Source organism: Cupressus sempervirens, chromosome 7 (assembly GCF_028749045.1).
Source record: "Cupressus sempervirens isolate cs-2001-9-10 chromosome 7, ASM2874904v1, whole genome shotgun sequence".
Classification (NCBI taxonomy): Eukaryota; Viridiplantae; Streptophyta; class Pinopsida; order Cupressales; family Cupressaceae; genus Cupressus; species Cupressus sempervirens.
Window position 1 is genome coordinate 510,214,110 of NC_143124.1, and position 20,303 is coordinate 510,234,412.

The following is a 20,303-nucleotide window of genomic DNA, read 5'->3' on the forward strand; positions in this document are numbered from 1 at the left end:
ATGCATATTCATGGATTTATTGAACATTTTTGGTTTACAGTTTTGGTATATGAATTTCAAGCTCATCATTCGAGGCCTTAAAGTGCCTAGATGAGGCATAAAAACTCAACTGATGGGTGCTTGTGCTAATCTAAACCCGTAGATTAGGAGCTAAGGTTTTTGAAAAGTGGTTATAATAGCCAATTAGAGCAATGGTTAGAGAGTTATGGTCTTCTGAAGTTGGGCCACCCAAAAAATCTAAAATAAATGTCAAAGGTGTATTTGGCTGACTTTATATGTATTGTTAGGGTCTGTTAGCCCTATGTATTAATTTTGAATGTCTAGAACCTTCCCAGGCGACATAAAATTGCCTATTTTAGAAATGCCCAAACATTGTCTAAGATAGGTCTAGGTGATAGTTCGTAGCTTTTTCTTGTAGATTATTGTAATGAAGGCACCCATGTGGGCTAGCTTATTGTAATTCTAAACTCTATAATTCCACATTTACGATGATAATAAGAAGCTCATATTTTGTTCTCACAAATTGTTGTTGTTTCTTTGTTTCTGTAATGTGTTCATGGTATTAAGGGGAGTACCCTTCATCAAAAACTAAGAAGACCAAAGAATGTGAGTGTAGATGACAAAACATAGTCAAAGCTACCAAAATTTGGTAATAATAGAGTATACCTAGGTTGACTCATGTAAATTTTTAGGTTCATATGCCAAAATATAGAAATACCAAACTACATAGATAAAAATATGTTTGCACAAATGACAATATACATAATGCAAATGACAGTGCACATTCTGGGCCTGCAAGTTACAATTTTTACAAACTTTCATGTCAAAAATAGGGACATGGGTCCTATCGAGCATGTCAAAATGTATATATGAAAAACCTACTTGTTGGGTGCATATTGAAACAAGGGAAATTTTAGTTGAAATCCACATGTTCATATATCAAATTCATGAGAATAAGTCATATAACTACTTTTGTTTCAATAAGCTAATGAAACCAAGAAATAAAGTCCCATACAACCTCATAGGAGCTCAAAAAGTGTCCCCAAAGGGCTTGTTGATGTGCTCAAGATTGAAGGACATGAATGTGCTCTCCCAAACACAACTATAGAATCCCAAGATCAAATGACAATATGATATAATATGAAACTAGGCTAAAAATGGTGAAGGACATTTTAAGAAATGGCTATGGAAGAAACCATTTTTGAAATCCTTCAAGGATGATGAATATGGATGCAATAAGAAACTAGCAATGCAATAATACCATGAATATGCAAAACTATGAACAAAATGCAACAACTACGAAAGGGTTAGTTCTAAGCATTAAAATCTCTAAAAAAGCTCTAAAATAAAACTAACACAATAACAATGCAATGGAGGGAGATGATAAATGATTGAGAGAAGGGTCTTATTTATAGGCTTTAGGCAGACCTTAAGGAGGTAGAATCTATGTGGCAGCCACATAGGTGCCACAAGGGAGACACATGGACTAAATGATAAGCCATGCAAAAGTCAAAATGAGCCTTAAGGTTTGAGTGGCTCAAGTTTTGCTCACACATTTGTAAGAAACCATGGGGAAAAGAGTGGGGGACAAAGGTGTAAGATTACTTTTAGAGAAGTTAAGGAAGTTAGGTGGCTCCTTTGGATTGAGTTTCTTACACATATGAGAAACCCATTAGGAACTAAAAGAGGATTAAAAGGTACTTAGGTTAAATAATTTGGATTAAATAGTGGGTAGGCTTAAGAGGATGAAAGGGATGGGTGGTAGACTAGGCTTTATGTAGGATTTAGGATTAAATCAAATATGATTTAATTTTGATGTAGTCCAGGGTAGGAGAATCCCCAAAGGAGATGTCCTAGCCCCCAAAAAATAATCACACAGTCGAAACACAACAACAATGCAAGATCTGATACCAATTCATAACACTTTATTCATAAAATAACTATTTATAAGCAATGTACGAGGTTGTAAGGCCTTCCTATTTATGACCAAATACAAAAGAAATTACAATAATAGTTCTACAAGATCCCTCAAGATCCAACCCAAACACTAGCTAGTCCAGATTACATTCTGGTAGAAACCTCCAAGGAAGATCTAAACTTATGCTCGTAAGCCCACCAAGAAATCTCCTTGTTTCCCAAACCTTAGGTACTAGCCCTTCTCAAACTTTATTCAAGGTTCAAGTGTAAACTGCCTCACATTTGACACTTTGTCCACACACTTTGGAAATCCTTGCCCACTCAGCCAATATTCCATACTCTTCTCCAAGTTGGATACCACACTTTCTATGACTCACTCCATTGAATTAATGAATAAAAGACTCCACAAGACCCCCTACTTATACCCAACTAAGCTGCAAGTCAGCCTAGCCTATTAAATAAACCCTCAAGACACAAGTTACATTTAATAATGCCACCTATTAAATCCTTTTTCCCCTCTTTTCTCGACTTTTATTTATTTATTTATTTTTCTTCATCACTTTCTCTCTCCTTGATAAATATTTTTTAATTTTTTTTTAAAATTATACCCTCAAGGTGCTCCTGCATCAAATTTAGTGAATGATTTAAGAATTGTATTTATGTGGAGGGTTTTAAATAAATATGATTTATTTAAAAAGGGCATTTATGGAGGATGATATATTAAATTTAATTTAATACATTAGGGGTTTGTATTTGAATTTAATTCAAACACCTTAGGGAAGTGAACCTATCTAGTTAGATGAGCAACTAAATATAAAAAATAGAATTGATTATTGAATGATCAATTATAGTGTCATAGGAAATATTGAATTGACTAACATAGTGTTTGGGACAATTTTAAGCATCTACACCTAGGAACCTCATTTTCATATCCACTGGAAATCAATTACTATTAAATAGAAGTTGCAAGGAATAATTTCAAGCACTCAAGCAAGTGGATTTTTCGGAGGCATTTACGCATTCAATGAATTCAAGATTAAAGGACCCTTTTTGAGCATTTCCTCATCGAGATAAGTTTTTTTTGGCAATCATAGATTCACAATGGGAAATTAAGTCACTTGTTTAGGTTCACAACTTTTGGAGAAAAAAGGCATACTTTCTTACACATTTTGAGATAAGTACTTTTTCATTTATTTCACCTTTTATCATAGACCTATTTCCATAATTTAATTGGGTTGATTCCATACACATAACATGTAGATCTATCTTAAACTTGTCATTAAAACAACTAGTTTGATTTCACATTTCCAATTACACATATTAAATATATTTATATTGAATGAAAGAAGAATTTCTTGCTCATTTCTTTATTTAATTTTGGTTTAGTATTGGCATTCCTTTATCTGTATGAGTTTCACTTGAATCTAACTTGGGTTATATTGAGAGTTATGTTTGGAATCCCCTCTTTCTCTTGTATTTAATGTGTAATGTGTGGAACTTGTTTTGTTAATGAATTTACATCACTTGTTTTACATCATTAATATTAATTCCAATTAGCACTTTCACCTAAACATGAACATGTCACAATTTTGAGAAATGGATACCTTCACAAAAGTGGTGCTTGGGGATAAAATAACCTATGGAGGTGATAGAGATATAGTGATCTCCATGTCCACAAAATTTATTATTTATAAGGAGTTAGGATAATAGGAGGAAGTCAATATAATTATAGGAAAGTGGAGTTCTTGGGGCTGTATACCTCTATAATTCTATAAAAAATTAAATATGGAGGAGGACAATGAAGATTGAAAAATGAAGGAAAGAAAGGAAGAAAGGTAAGAGGCACAGAGAGTGTGGATTTTGTGGTTTGCACAACTCTTCCATTAGTGTAGAGTTGGCCAAACCTCATAAGATGGGTTTCCATAGTTCATGGACTTCATGGAGTTTGACACTCCACAAATTCCACAACATCCATGGACTTAGATGATTCTTGGAAATAAAAAAAATGTGAGACATCAAAATGGTGGATTTTTTCAAAAGTGTGGGGCATTACCTTTCTAAAGTTCTATGATTAACACTTAGACCTTAGATGGAAAAGAATCTAGAACAAAAAATGTGAGTGATAAACCCCAAGATAGAGGGATTCCATAACAAAACTCTTCAAACCAAAACCTAATGTTCTCACTTTCAAAAGCCAAACCCTAGTTTACCCATTATAAAAGGTAAAAATTCCTATATAATAGAACCTCCAAAATTATGTGAATGAAACCCTACATAGGGATTTAAGAGACCTTATGAGAATAATGGAGATGATAAAGTTTTCTACCATAATACATTAACAAAAACTTGAAGAATAAGGAAACAAAAATACAAAGAGAAGAAAGAAAGAATAATGAAAAGAAAAACCCTAGTGTCCTTTTATCATTAAAAAGGTGGATGATGCTACCCTTAATGATTGGTGATGTCATGATGTTTGAAGGTTTATGTACCTATACAACACCACAACTCTACAAGGAGGCATGTAGTTTACACCCCACAATATCAAATTTATTGGACTTGCAAACATTTACAAGTCTGGCACTTAACAATTCTATGTTCAAGTTTAGATTCCCTTGGGAAATAATGAACTTTGGAGTTGAAAAATTATATACCTCGAAAACTCTACATGGAGTTGTGAGTGTATAAGAAAGGACATCAAGATTTGGAAATTTATGAAGCTTCACAATTCCATGAAATCTATAATTCTTCAAAAAATGGACTTAGGAAAGCAAGTGGACAAAATAGAAAAATGACAAAAAATAGAAAAAATGGGAAGACTTGAAAGGCCTTGATGGATAACTTAAGAACTAACCTAAATATTGGGAACACTCAAAATTGGATACTATTTTATGTCCCAAGAAATAATATTCCATGAAAGAAAACCAAAGAAAATTGGGTCCCTATTTCTAAAAGTTCTTGAAATGGGCAGTGTTGTGAAACCAAAAAAAATCTAAAAGATATTTATTAAATGCAAGATGTGCAACATATAACACATGAGCACACTATTTATTTTGAGGAAATTTGTAGGTGAAACCCCTTTATATTCTAACCCACAAGATGATGTACTTTTACAAAATTACTTCCTTGTTGAGAGCATAAGATAGAGAAAAAGGTCTATATACACCGATTAGCTTACAAACCAATCTACAAGGATTGCTTTCTAGAACACACTTCTAATAGAGGGAGGTGCATAAATTCAAGAGGAATATGTGGAATAAACTCAACTTAAACCCCAAAAAACTCCCTTCTCAAAGATGCACACAAAAGCTATACATAGATTAATGAAACCACATAAAACACAAGGCCAGATGCAACATATTTTAGGTGTAATTATTTCACTTCACCTATAAAGACACTACAACATGCTAAAATCTGAGGCCTTCTAGTTTGTGGCCTTATACAAAGAAAGAATTTTACAATCTCAAAGCCTTATCTTATATCTTCTATCCATTTTCTATAAGGATGGTTTGTTCATTTCTCATTTCTCATTACTTACATGTAACCAAGCTTCTTTTATAGCCAACTAAGCCACTAGTCAAGCATCTAATTACAATATAGGTCCATACTTGGAAGAGTGAACCAAAAAAAAAATGAAAAATGCACACTTAAACATAGGTCCAAACATGTGTTAGGAGTTGGCTCCTAACTACGCAAGATATCACATAATCAATATCAAATATGCCAATCAGAACAAAATGCTATGTAAGATGAAAACAATAGGAAAAAATGGACGCAAAGAATGACACAACACTCAAGAAATATAGAACATGAGAATTTTCATACTTAAGGCAAGGATCTAGGAAAAGTCCTCAACATGAGTACAATTGTACATAACCTAAAAGCAAAAGAACCAATGGCTACTTAATGAACAACAAATTAGTACAAAAAACAAGAAATATTTTTGGTTGATGTAATATTTCTCAAAGGCCCATGATGCTCTTGCATTAGAAACTTGGGCTTAATAAAGAGCTATCTACATCAAGCATGATTGATATTCTGACCTGAATCATAAAGATCCAACCTAGCTTGCATAATCCATGAACTATCTTCAACTGGTTTATCTTTCCACTAAACTAGGTATTTCATGTAGTTTTTTCCTTTAATGCTTTTATTTGTCTGGCTACTCAAGATCTTCTCAATGATATGTGCTTTCTGCTTAGGATAATCCAAGTTACCTTTCATCTTATCATCTAATTCAAAATACTTGTCGAAAATGCTCAATTTAGACAAAATAGCCATGTCTTCTAGTCATTTAACTTCAAAAGCATTTCCATTATCAAACTTCCTTAGAATATTACACGGACCAAACTTCTTCATCTTTAGCTTACTGTAGGTACCAATTGGAAATCTATTTTTCTTCAAGTGAATCATTACCTCATCACCAACTTCAAAATATTTATGTCTCCTCCTCTTATCTACTCTCTATTTGTATTCCAGATTACTATCTTCCAGATTCATTTTAACTTCCTTGTCTAAAGCCTTCATAAAATTTGCAAATTGTTAAGCTTCAACACTTTTTTTTTTCTCTAGGTTTAGATCTCTGAATTCAATAGTTCCCTTCGAATTTGTTCCAATAATAATCCCAAAATGTGTCTTCTTAGTGCTTCTATTCACAAAATTATTGTATACAAGCTCTTCTTGTGCCAAAATTAAGTCCCAACTAGTAGGCTTATCTCCAACCAAACATCTCAACAAGTTACCCAAGATTCTATTCATAATTTCAGTTTTTCCATCTGTTTGCAGATGAAATGTAGAGCTAAACTTCAACTCTATATGCTACTTCTTCCTAAGTGTCCTCTAAAAATAACCAATAAATATTATATCTCTATCTAAAATAATACTTTTAGGCAATCCATGCAATCTTACCACCTCATTAAAGAATAATTTAGCTACATGTACATCGTCAGATGTCTTCTTACAAGGAATGATATGAGCCATCTTTGAAAATCTATCAACTACCACTGAAATATAATCATTGCCCCTTTGAGTTCTAGGAAAACCAAGAAAAAAATCTATATTTATGTCTTTCCAAGGCTTATAAACTATAGGGAATGATGAATATAATCCCAAATTGTGACTAGTTCATTTTGTTGTTTGACAAATTCTATAATTTCTTACCATCTTCTATACATCCTTATAAACATATGGCCAAAAGTACCTATCTGAAATTAAATTCACTATCTTATCAATCCAAAAATGTCCAACAAGTCCACCACTATGACATTAAGTCAAGTTTGTTATTAGTGACAACACATATTCAGATTTTGTAGGGTTATTGAGCTCATTGAATAGTATACACTATTTTCCATGTAATTCAGTAGCCACTGAGCTTTATAGTTCCTACCAAGAATCCCAGTGGTTACCAAGTGAAATCAAGTAGTGTGAAGTCTAATAGTTCAACCTAAGTAGTTTAGAGGTTACCAAGCTTTGTAGTTCAAATTGAGCTAGTAGTTCATGTGAAGTGAAGTTAGTGTTTACCGAGTGTAGTCATGGTAAACATGTAATTCAATTTCTACCAAGTTACATAGTATCTATTGAGTCACCAGTGTAGACCAAGTTTGAGACTACTCTGAGATGATTAGTATGGATCGAGCTTCTACTTCTACCAAATGCATGATGATGCCGAGTAATGACAGTGGACATGGTGTATCAAAACTTTAGCAAGTCTATCTTCAAAACTTGGGTGTCTTCATTTGAGCTGACTTTGTAATATTGGTTTGAACTTGTATATTGGCCAACTTTGTAGTTTTGTAAATTGGATATATATATATATATATATATATATATATATATATATATATATATATATATATATATATATATATATATATATATATATATATATATATATATATATATATATATATATATATATATATATATATATATATATGTAATGTATTGTATCATATCCAATATATATGAAGGAATGAATAGATGAACATATGTATGTATGAAAAGTGAAAGTGAAAGTGAAGAGTATGTAAGAAGCATGTGAATGTAAATCAGCAACAAAGTATATTGTAAGGCCATATCAGTAAAGGAGCAATAGATTCATATCTATCACATAAAGGTGATTAGTACTTTAGAGAATCTCTATCAGCAAATTAGTTGTAAGTCAGAGATCAACTATTTCATTCTAATAGGTGAACTAGTTCAAATCCTCTAACAAGGTATACTTAATAGTCTTTTGTCAAATCTCTTTGTCGAGTGCATGCTTCATTGTATATTTTTAAATCCTCTAACAAGGTGGACCTACCAATCCTAATTGCTCCTATTAGGGTAGATCATTAGAAGTGATCATTGTAAGCCTTAACATGGCAACTTTATGCTGTAGTATTGAAGTTTTGTGGGTATCATCCCCACCCTAGTTTTACTTTTTATTTTTAAGGTTTCTAGGTCACCAAATCATTTTGTTCATGTGCCATGAATGTTTATGTTTCCAGTTTCTCATGCATGTAGTTAATTCTAATTTAATGAATTAAATGATTATTGGATTATTGCAATTAAGATCTAAATTTGATAAATTTTTTGAGGTTATTGATTCACCCCTCCTCTCTCAGTAACCTAACATAGTCTTGAATATTTCCAACAATTGGTATCAGAGCATTTGTAGTTATCAAGATAAAGCTTGAAAGCTTGAGCAAAGATCAAGGACAATAGAGACATTCAGACTTGATAAGGAAATTGACAATGAAAATCAAGATCTAGAAATGACCATTGCACAACTCAAGAAAGCTAGGGAGCAACTTTCCCAATTTCTGAAAAGAAGGAAGGAACTTGCAAATTAGATGAATGATCATTAATACATTGAAGAAAAGATTGAAGACCTTTTCCCTTCAAGCAGTTCAAATGAAGAAAATGATGCAATCAAAGAACTCTTAGAGAAGAATGGTTCCCTACAAGAAGAAATAAGAAAGCTCAAAAGAGAACAAGAAATTTAGTCATCAAGGCTATGTGAAATCTTGGAACAAAGGAATAAGATGAAAGAAGAAATGGATGGAAGAAACAATGAGATCCAAAACCAATCCATTTAGCATGAAGATCTTATAGATCAAATCTCCAATGCAACTGAAGAAATCACGAGTGAAAGACAAATCAATGAAAGATTAAGGAATGATCTAATTTTAGAAAGACAAATCAATGAAAGGATAAGAAGTGAGCTGAGATCTGAAAAGAAAATCAGTGAAAGATTGAAAAATGACCTAAACACTAAAAAGCAAGTCAATGAGAGAATGATAAAATTCCAAGCAGACATGAGTCAATTGAATTAACTAAATGAGTAGAATCTCTACAGACAAAAGGGTAAAGTAGGAATTAGATATAAAGAAGAAGGTGAATCCTCCAAACAAGGTGCTCAAAGGAATCCAATACTTACTTGCAATCACTATGGTAAGATAGGTCATACATCAAACAAATGTTGGAGTAATGGTAAAGCAAAATTCAATGGTAAATGTTACAATTGCAATCGGCATGGTCACAAGGCTAACGAATGTAAAGAGAAACCAAAATTTGAAGGAAAATGTCACAAATGCAAGAAACAAGGTCACAAGGCATCAAATTGTAGAACCAAATCATTCAATCTAGCAGAGCAAATTGTGAAAGCAATATTTGCTTGGGACTATAACACCTAGTGCACATCTCATTAGTGTGGAGAGTATGGAAACTTTGGCATGAACTATGTTAAACATCACACAAGAAAGAGATATACCACCATAAGATGTTTCACTTGTACAAAACTTGGTCATCTAGCCAAGAATTGTATGAATACAAGTAGAATTGAAGATGAAAAGAAAGCTAAAGTAGACAACATCAAAAAGAAAATGAGGCAAAAATGGATTCCTAAATTCACTGAGGAAGCTAGTCCAAGAAATGATGGTCATTCCACTCAAGAAGTGGGTGAATCTAGAATTTCCAATTCAGTTCTTATGTAAGAACTAGAACTGCGTTATTATGATCACATCTAAATAGTTATAAAATTGAAAGGAAGCAAAGATCCAAATCAGCATTTAAGATACAAAAGGATCACAAAAGATCAGTATCAGTTATCACTGAGTTACTTTGTCTATCGAGTAAGGTTGGGTCATGGACTCTACTAAGCAAGGTTGGGAGTAACTAGTCACACATGTTTGGCTACTGAGTTATGAAGCATTCACCAAGTGATCCGAATAGATAGTGGATGATAACCCGTCGCAAATAATGATGTCATCATAGCTACTTTTGTATTGAGCATTAATGGAAAAGTGTTATCAAAAGGGAAGGAGATTGAATTCATTTTTCACCAAAATTTTTAAAGTGTTATTGTGATCAAGAAAATTGTAGAGCGATAGAGTGATTTCGAGTAGAATTTGTAGTGAAATTTTTCAAATTTTTCCATAACCTACCGAATAGCCATGGCAGCATCAAGTAATAGCAACAAGGAAAAGAAAGGGTCATAAATATTGGTCTGAGGAGTCAAATGGAAACCACAAAATTTCAAACTTGTGCCAGCAATTGCAAAAACCCTAGATCCAAATGGAGTTCAATAGCAGATCCCTTCTAAGATACAGTCGTATGGAGAAAGGATGTGCTAGTTTTGTATCAAATTAATGAGTATATTGTAGAAATGGGCAAGAATTTTGTTAGCATAATGGATAATTACTTTGATATCTTAAAGGAGAAAATGAATAATAGATTCAGGATTCCCAAGAAATTGGTTGAAGATTACAAAGATAATGTTAGTTTCATGGTAGATAGTGACAAAGTCTACATTCAGGCAATAATTCCAAGAGTTGTATGGGTAAAACCTCTTCCCTATGAGGTGAAAATTGATGAAGCAAAAGACATAATTGAGGCCTTGATAAATGAACCTATTGATCCAAAGGCACCACACTTTGAAACATATGATGAGGCCAAGGCAAGAATAGAGCTTGAAATCAAGCTTCCATAGGTAGTTAACAAAGGTAAGAGGAGAATAGAAAAATTCAAATCCAACACACCTCTTATGTTGACTGATGGTAAGGGAGAAGATGATGATGATATAGAGGATGAAGAAGAGTCAGAAAAGGAAGAAGAGCTAGTAAAGAAGAAAGGCAAGGTGATCATCACCAAGCCACCCAAGCCATCCACTGTAGTGTTTACTAGGAGATCTAGGAAGAAAGGTAGTGGAGTTTTGTTTAGCAAGCCTCCTCCCACCTTCCAAGAAAAATTGAAACAATTGGAAGAAGGTGCAAGCATAACCAACTTCAAATCATTGAAGTATGAGACTAGGATAGAGGCTGAGAAGAAACAAATTGAAGAATTGGTGCTAACCAAGATTGGAAAATGGAAGTATTCCCCTGATCAAATAACACCTCAGATCTCTAATGAGCTATTAGAGAAGTTGAAGCCAAGATGGAACTCAACTACGTAGAAAGAAAAAAATATCTATGAACAAACCCTAAGGTAGTTGTTACTGAGTATTACCAATGCTAAGGTAAAAGAGTCTATGAAGAAAAATGAAGATAATGTTGGAGTTGATGAAATTCAACTTTGAAGATGCCCAAAATCACCTGCACACAATAACCTATCAAAGGGAAGCCAATGAAGGAAGAGCGTAAAGCAAGGGAAAAACCCTAAACAAACATGAGAGACAACAAGATATGCAAACACAAGAAAATATGTATTTACAATATGTTGAATGTGATATGAAATACAATTAGGGAGAGACCACTTATAAAAGCCTCATGGAAGCTAGTAGAACAAGCTAGAAAGTGGTAGAAGATAAGGTTGAAAACCAAGCACTCTTCCACAAAAAGGTGGAACATGCTAGAAGGGAAAAAAATCCTGTGTTGTCAACAACTAACCACTATAACTATTAAATACTAAATATTAAATAAATGAATTAACCTAAGTAAGCTTAAGTAATAGAATAAATAATTAATTAATAAATAAATAATTATTTACTCTAACACCCCCCCTTAAGTGCAACTTAGGCGAATGCCTTAGGCTCACAAAAACTAAGATGAATGTAGAATTACAGAATGGGTTTTGGTAATGAGGCCATGTTAGGTACCCATGTACAAATGCAAAAGATGCAACCTCTGTAAATGGGGAAAGAGAGAAAACCACGTGGGAAAAACCCTCCCCCAAAAAGAGGTAAGAACCTGGTGAAGAACTAAAGAAGCCTCCAACTAGGGAATGTCCCCTAAAATAGGAACAAGGAGTGATCATGAAGAGCATCACTGAAGCATGGAGAAGCCATAAAATCTATCATCAAGAAGAAACTACTGATTTGAAGAACCTCCATGGAAGAAGAAGGCACAAATTGAGCGTGTCTATATGGTAGATGATCTATCTCACTAAAATGCATAGGTAGCTAGCCATTGCAATCGCCTTGTATATAGAATCAACCACTGAATACATAGTTCACACTATCAAACCATCAAACCATAGATGCATTAGAACAATAGCATAACCCCCACTTAATGCAGACGGGGTGAGATGACATGCAACTGAGAAGATGGGCCAAAGTCTCTTGTAGATGAACCAAGAATGATGAGAGAGGAAGAGGTACAAACACCTATAAAGACATGGTCACATAGATGCTACATGGGGCTAATGTCATGGAAGGGACACTCACTTGACAAAGGGAGAATGCCTAAAACAAAAAACAACTATCCCTCCCATGGTGCTTTATAAAAATAGTTCATGTACAACTGACTCAAAACAACATTCATGAACCTGAAATGCAAAAGTGACACTTTATCTTAGTGCATATATAAAAGTTCTTACAAGTGATAGCTACAATGATCAAAAAAAGGAAAAGGCTCATACAAAAGAAAGTATAGCCCAAAACAAAAGAAACCATGCTAGGAAAATGATCCTCGAAGCTAAAACACTCAAGATATCCACCATTTAGCAAAAATGTGAAAAAAATGATAGAAAGATCATGGGCCAAAATCTAAGGAAAATGACTACATTTCTGAAAATATGACAGAACCAGCTTTCTAAAAATATAACGTTTTCAAAAAATTGACATGGGATGCAAAAGATATGCATGTTAGAGTCAAAAATAGAACTTCAAACTTGAACAAAAAAAAGGCAACAAAACTACATCAAAACCTAAAAATACCTATACCAATGTCTCCATCTCGAAATTAACATTTTGGTGCTTCTTTCAGATTGAAAAAATGCCTCCGTATGCTCAAGTTATGGCCAAAAAATTGAAGGTAGTTCAAAAAGGACTTAGGATATGTGCAAGAGGTGATGCAATGCTGAAGTCATGTTGACATCAGAAAAACACTGGATTAAATTTGATGGCCCACCAGCCATCACAACAAAAAAAGAGGCCATGTGGATGCCATGTGGCATATGGTTGACGTGTCTGCAAGTGACGTGGTAGGAGCCACGTGGAAAATTGTGACGTGGTAAACCTGCCATGTATCACACCCAGATTGGGCTCAGAACTATCGAGGTTACAGGAGGCTCCACACGGACTGGACAGGTTAGATGCTGACTGGGTACTACACAGAGCACCCAATGCTAGTTTCTTGACTGGCACTATGCTGTCACTAGTGGTGGAAGGGATGTTGTACCCTAGTGGAGGTGGCATGCTAGTTAAAAATGCCGACGGAGAGTCTACGGAGGTGGTGGGTTAGTGGGGTTCTAGCTGAGATGGAGCTCGAGGTGGCACTTCTGGCTGTAGCCACTGTGGGCTGCACACAAGTGGCACGGTGGCAACTCCGTAGTGGTGCGGCAGGGGCACTTGCCTTGTGTTTTTTTTTTAATTTTAATTTTTTTGATGTTGATCGTTCGTATGACTATACAAAAGCCCTCTGACCTAATTTTTTTTGCCTCCCAAAGCTCTAGCACCAAAATCAAAAAGTTTTATATGAATCTTGATTGCAAACAACCTTCTGAATCCAATGGTAGTGTCCATTTGGGTCCAAAGTGCTCCGAAAAAATGCTGTCCCCATAATTTGAAGAAAAATGCACAAACAAACTAGGGTTTATGACTCTAAATCACGGCTTCAAAAATTCTTCAACCAAGCAGTAGCAGGGAGGCTCTGATACCATGTTGGAGTTGATGAAATCCAATTTCAAAGATGCCCAAAATCACCTGCATGCAATAACCTGTCAAAGGGAAGCCAATGAAGGAAGAGCTTGGAAAAAGGAAAAAACCCTAAACAGACATAAGAGACAACAAGATATGCAAACACAAGAAAATATGTATTTACAATATGCTGAATGTGATATGAAATACAATGAGGGAGAGACCACTTATAAAGGCCTCATGGAAGCTTGTAGAACAAGGTGGAAAGTGGCAGAAGATAAGGTTGACAACCAAGCACTCTTCCACAAAAAGGTGAAACATGCTAGAAGGGAACAAACTCTCATGTTGTCAACAACTAACCACTACAACTATTAAATACTAAATATTAAATAAATGCATTAACCTAAGTAAGCTTAAGTAATAGAATAAATAAATAATTATTTACTCTAACAGATAAGATGACTCTTAGATTCAATACTTGTTTAATTTTGTTAAAGGATATAGAGCATGTAGTCAAGAATGCTATAGGTATATGGAAGAAAATTTATCACTTGCATAAACAAAGTGACTTTCCAATGGAATTCAAGGATGATGACAATGATGATGAGGAAGAAGGAACATACTTTGAGACAATATAGTTTGACAATGAAGAAGTTGAAATAGATATAGAGGAAGAAGCTACTGAGGAAGACAAAGAAGATGATGAGGAGACATATCCTATGAAGATAACAGCAACAATCATTGCCTCACTTCCTCATTCTCCAAGAAAATCAACATCTACATCAAGTTCGAAGACAACTTCAACAAGTTTGATTGTGACCACAATAGATACATCAAATGTCCAATCACCTTTCACTCCATCAGAGCTCAGTACATCACTAATGAAAGTGTCTACCACTTCATCTATTGAGTTGTAGCCTCCCTCTTCTTTAGTTCTCATGTCAGGTTCATCAATAGTGAGTATAACATGTTCTACATTTTTGTGTTCTTCAGCAGTGTGTACAGTTTCAAGTTCTATAATTTTGGATTCTACAATTTTGTTTTCTACAGCTTTAGAAACTTCTATAAGTATATCAATTTTGGATTTATTAAGCATACTATCTAGTATTCCTTTTGTTGGTGCTATATTAGTTTTTATAGCTAGTCCTACTATCTCTACTATTGTTTCTATTCTGGAGGCATTAAGTAAAAGGTAGTTGAACCTAAGGCTCAACCAAGTATAAGACTTTTGAGTGGAAAGGAGATAAAGGAGGACATTGATCTAGATGAGGAGATTGGGATTCTAAAGTAGGATTTTGATAATGCCATTGCAGATCAAATGCAAATATCTAGTCAGATCCTTCAAAAGAAAGAAAATCAAAAGAAATTGAGAGAGGAAAGAGACAAAGAATATAAAATCATAGAAAGTGCTAAGAATATTTTGACTAAGGTGAAAGGTGTTGAAGTTGACACTTAACACATTTTTTTTCAATTAGAAGCAATCCAAAAGTTTATTGAGGACTCTAGTGGTCACCACAAATTAATTGAGAAAGCAGAGAAGAAATTTGATAACAAAGTGCTTGAGCACATTGCTCAACAAATTGCCATCTAGCAAGTTGTGCTTTCCTTAATTTTGACTAATCTTGAAAATTCTTGCACAAATGTAACATCATTGTTTGAAAAATTATGTAATGTTACTGAGTTCACAAAGGAAATAAAGAGAAAACTAACAAAGATTGATGAAGATCTAAAGGCTAGTGCACAACAGTTTCAACTTGACCCTAGTTCAAGCTTTCCACATCATATGAAAATTAGATTCTTGTCAGATATGCAGGCAGAGTTGTTGAGAGAAGAAGAAAGGATCTAGTCTTCATTGATAGATATTCAGAATATGATCCTTTCCATCATGGACATAATGTAGAAGCACATTTTTTACTAAAAAACATTGATCCATGACAATAATCTCTCAATTGCAGATCACATGATAGAACTCTCTGTAGAAGTCCAAGTTGCTCTACATACGTGCAAAGTTTTGCAAGAAAATTGGGATAAGACTTCAACACTCACACTTAAGGTACATTTTGAGTTTCTTTCTTACATTGGTGTCTCTATGTAAATAAATTTTCAATAAATCTTTGGCATTATTGTCAATAAGGGGGAGAAATAATATGTATGGGAGAAGTAGTATGTGTATATGAGAAACAATATGTATAGGAGAAGAAATATGTGTATATGAGAAATAGTATGTATATTGTATGGGGAAGAATCATGCAAAAGAAAGGAAACTATAATGATATATACTTACAAAGACAAATTTTGAATTTTTTTTTTCTCAAAAATAGTATACCATACCGAGTCAGTATCACTGTGATGTATATAAGTTTTAGCTAATAAGTGTTTTTGTCACTAATGCCAAAGGGGGGGATTATTGACATTAAGTAAAGTTTGTTATTAGTGACAACACTTATTCAAATTCTATATGGTTATCAAGCTCATTGAAAAATCTATAGTATTTTCCATGTAATTTAGTAGCCACCAACCTTTACAGTTCCTACCAAGCATCCTAGTGGTTACCAAGTGAAATCAGGCAGTGTGAAGTCTAGCAGTTTCACCCAAGCAGTTTAGAGGTTACCAAGCTTTGCAATTCAAACAAAGCTAGCAATTCATGTGAAGTGAAGTCAGTGTTAATAGAGATATGTGATGATCACTATTTACCAAGTGTAGTCATGGTTAACGTGTAATTCAATTTCTACCAAGTTACATAGTATCTACTAAGTCACTAGTGTAGACTAAGTTTGAGACTACTCTAAGATGATTAGTATGGATTGAGCATCTACTTCTACCAAATGCATGACAATGTTGAGTAATGATAGTGGATGCCGTGTATCAAAACTTCACCAAGTCAGTCTTCAGAACCTGAGAGTCTTCATTTGAGCAAATTTTGTAATATTGGTGTTAACTTGTATATTGGTTGACTTTGTAGTTTTATAAATTGGATTGATATATGTGTGTGTGTGTGTGTGTGTAACATATTGTATCATATCCAATATATATGAAGGAACGAATAGATGAACGTATGTATGTATGAAAAGTGAAAGTGAAGAATATGTAAGAAGCATGCGAATATGAATCAACAATAAAGTATATTATAAGGTCATATTAGAAAATGAGTAGCAGAGTCATATCTATCAAATAAAGGTGATTAGTACTTCAAAGAATCTCTATCAACAAATTAGTCATAAGTCAGAGATCAACTATTTCATTCTAATAGGTGAACTAGTTCAAATCCTCTAACAAGTTAGACTTTACAATTTTTTGTGAAATCTCTTTACCAAGTGCATACTTCATTGTATGTTTGTAAATCCTCTAACAAGGTGGAGCTAGTAGTCCTAATTGATCCTAATAGGGTAGATCATTAGAAGTGATCATTGTAAGCCTTAACAGGCCAACTTTATGTTGCATTATTGAAGTTTTGTGGGTATCATCCCCACCCTAGTTTTACTTTATATTTGGAAGGTTTCTGGGTCACCAAATCATTGTGTTCATGTGCCATGAATGTTTATGTTTTTAGTTTCTCATGTATGTAGTTAATTCTCATTTAATGAATTAAATGATTATTGGATTATTGCAATTAAGATCTAAATTTGATAAAGTTTTTGAGGTTACTCATTCACCCCTCCCCTCTTAGTAATCTAACATAGTCTTGAATATTTCCAATAGTAGAGCCCCCAAATTATATAAAAAATGTGTTACCTAGAAGTGCACAAAGCCACTTTCCACCAATACAACCTAGGGCTCCACAATGGTTCCCAAAATCCACACTATATATACTAGATCCAATTCAAAGTATAGAACACTTCCTTAAGGCATAAAAAGACACAAAATAAAGACCAATTTTTTTAGGGATGGAATATGGTCTTCTTCAACACTAAATTGCAAATCTCAAATGTTTGAAACACAAACTCCACAATATTTGCTTTGGAAAATCAAACTACACACCTAAACCTCCACATAGGGATACATGGAGAAATCTTAGATTTATGAAGGAAAATTTCTTGGAACTCCAGCAAAAAAATCCTTAATCACCTTTAGACACTTCAATCCATTAATCAACAACCCTCACCAAGTTAGGACCCTTGATCAGTCCCCTAACACAAGTTGCTTACAATTCTCTCCTAGGCCTAATAGGCGTAATTAGGTCACTTTTACAAGGTAAGTAGAAGGAATTAAATTCATATTTCAACCAAAACTATTCTAAAACCAAGAACTTATATTTCTATTACACCCCTAGGCCAAGTTGTGCCTCAAAAACCTAAAAGTGATGCTTGTCCAGAGGGTTTAGTATTTACTCCCCACATCTTCTACCTCTTGGTTTGAAAGCAAAAAATTATTATATTATATGCTCCCCCCTTTCTTTCCACCAAGGCTTATATTTTTCCCATGGCAGAATCTCTATGAAAGAAAGATTCTTTCTTGAAACCCTAGTTAGGGCCTTCGTACGACTAGCAAGCACACAAAAATAGATTTCTCTTAACTAGTATAACTTGAAGACTTCAAAAAAATTGAAAATACTTCATATGAAATTCATTCAAATTTTACAATCCTTCATAGGTTCACATGAATTTGTACAAATTTGTAGAAATGAAGTTTTAGACAGTTTTTGTAGGAAAACAATAGATTTTATTGATTTCAATGCAAAAAATACATTAGATTCTTCTCTTCTGCCTTGAGAAAATTTCTCAACCTTATCTATCACATTCCCAATCAATTCCAACTGATAAAGGTGGTTGAGAATTTTGGGATTTAAATCTTGCATTTTTGCAAAAAAGTTGCATTATGCAACATTGACAACTTTTTGAAAAAGTTGTCAAGTATCATCAAATTCTTCTAAGCTTTAATTCTAGACTCCACATAGGAAACTAGAAAGGTTATGATCATAATATAATCATTATTCAACCTTCTAAACTACTTTTCCCTATTTCTAACTTAGAAATTTCCCATAAAATGACTAAGGTAGACAACTAGGTTTATAACGTACCTAATGTCTCCTTGCCTTACAACTTGGACATTATTTCTAATATTGGATTCTAGATCTAGCTATTACCCTAACCCTTTTCCTTTGATCCTCCAGATGTGCTTGCAATGAATGGAATTGAAGGTTCTCTTGCACCATACTCCTAGGGTGCATTGATCTCAAGTCCTCTTGAGATAAGGTCTTGCAAACTTAGGCCATGTTTGTGGATCTCTTATTCATCCATCCATACAGACTCTTCTTTAGGACATCCTTGCCATTGAATCATATACTTATTATATAAATTCTTACTAGTTTTCTTTATTACCTTTGTATTCAAGATCTTGTCAAGCCTCCTTGGTTCATAGGTTGGTATCCTTGCAACATCTTATTTAAGATCTTCAAGTTGCACTTCTAAACCTGCATTCACATCACCTTTATATATGGTTAGATCACAAATATTAAATATGGGAGAGATACCAATATGTGAGGGAAACTCTATCTCATAAGTATTCATTCCATGCTTCTTCAATATTTGACAAGGCCCTACTTTATTCATGAGTAGTTTTGTATGCTTTCCCTTTGGTAATCTCTCCTTTTTCAAGTATGCCCAGACCAAGTGTCTAACCTACAACTAAACATCTCTTCTATATTTTTCTTTTTCCTACTTGAACTTCTCTACACTCTTCTCAAGTGCCAAGCTCACTGAGTCATGAATCTCCTTCATACTTTCTGCAAACTCTTCTCCATGAGCATTGAATGGAGTGTTGGAAGGTAGCTCATTGAGTTTTAAGATGCCTCTTGGATTCTTCCCAAACACTATCTGAAAAGGCCTCTTCCTTGTACTCCTATTGATTGAGTCACTAAAAGAAAACTCTTCTTGGGGTAGGAATGATTCCTACTTGTCTCCATACTATTTTTTCAAGCATCTATGTAGATTTCCAAGAGACTTTTTGACCACCTCTGTCTTCCCATCTATTTGTGGATGGTAGACAGAGCTAAAACTTAAACTAGTACCTAATTGCTTCCACAAGGTCCTCCAAAAGTGACCAATAAACTTCACATCTCTATCTAATAGTATGGTTAGAGGCAAACCATGTATCCTAAAAATTTATTTGAAGAATAAACTTGCAATTGCTGATGCTCCTACAAGAGATGAATTGGTCCATTTTACTAAATTTGTCCACTACAATATAAATGCTATCATTTACCTTTTGTGATGTTGGCAATCCCATCAAAAAGTCCATGCTACAACTCTCCCAATGCCTTGTAGGAATAGGCAAAGGTTGGTAGTCTTGCATTAGTGGTTGTACCCTTGGCCCTCTAACAGATTGTACCTCTCTC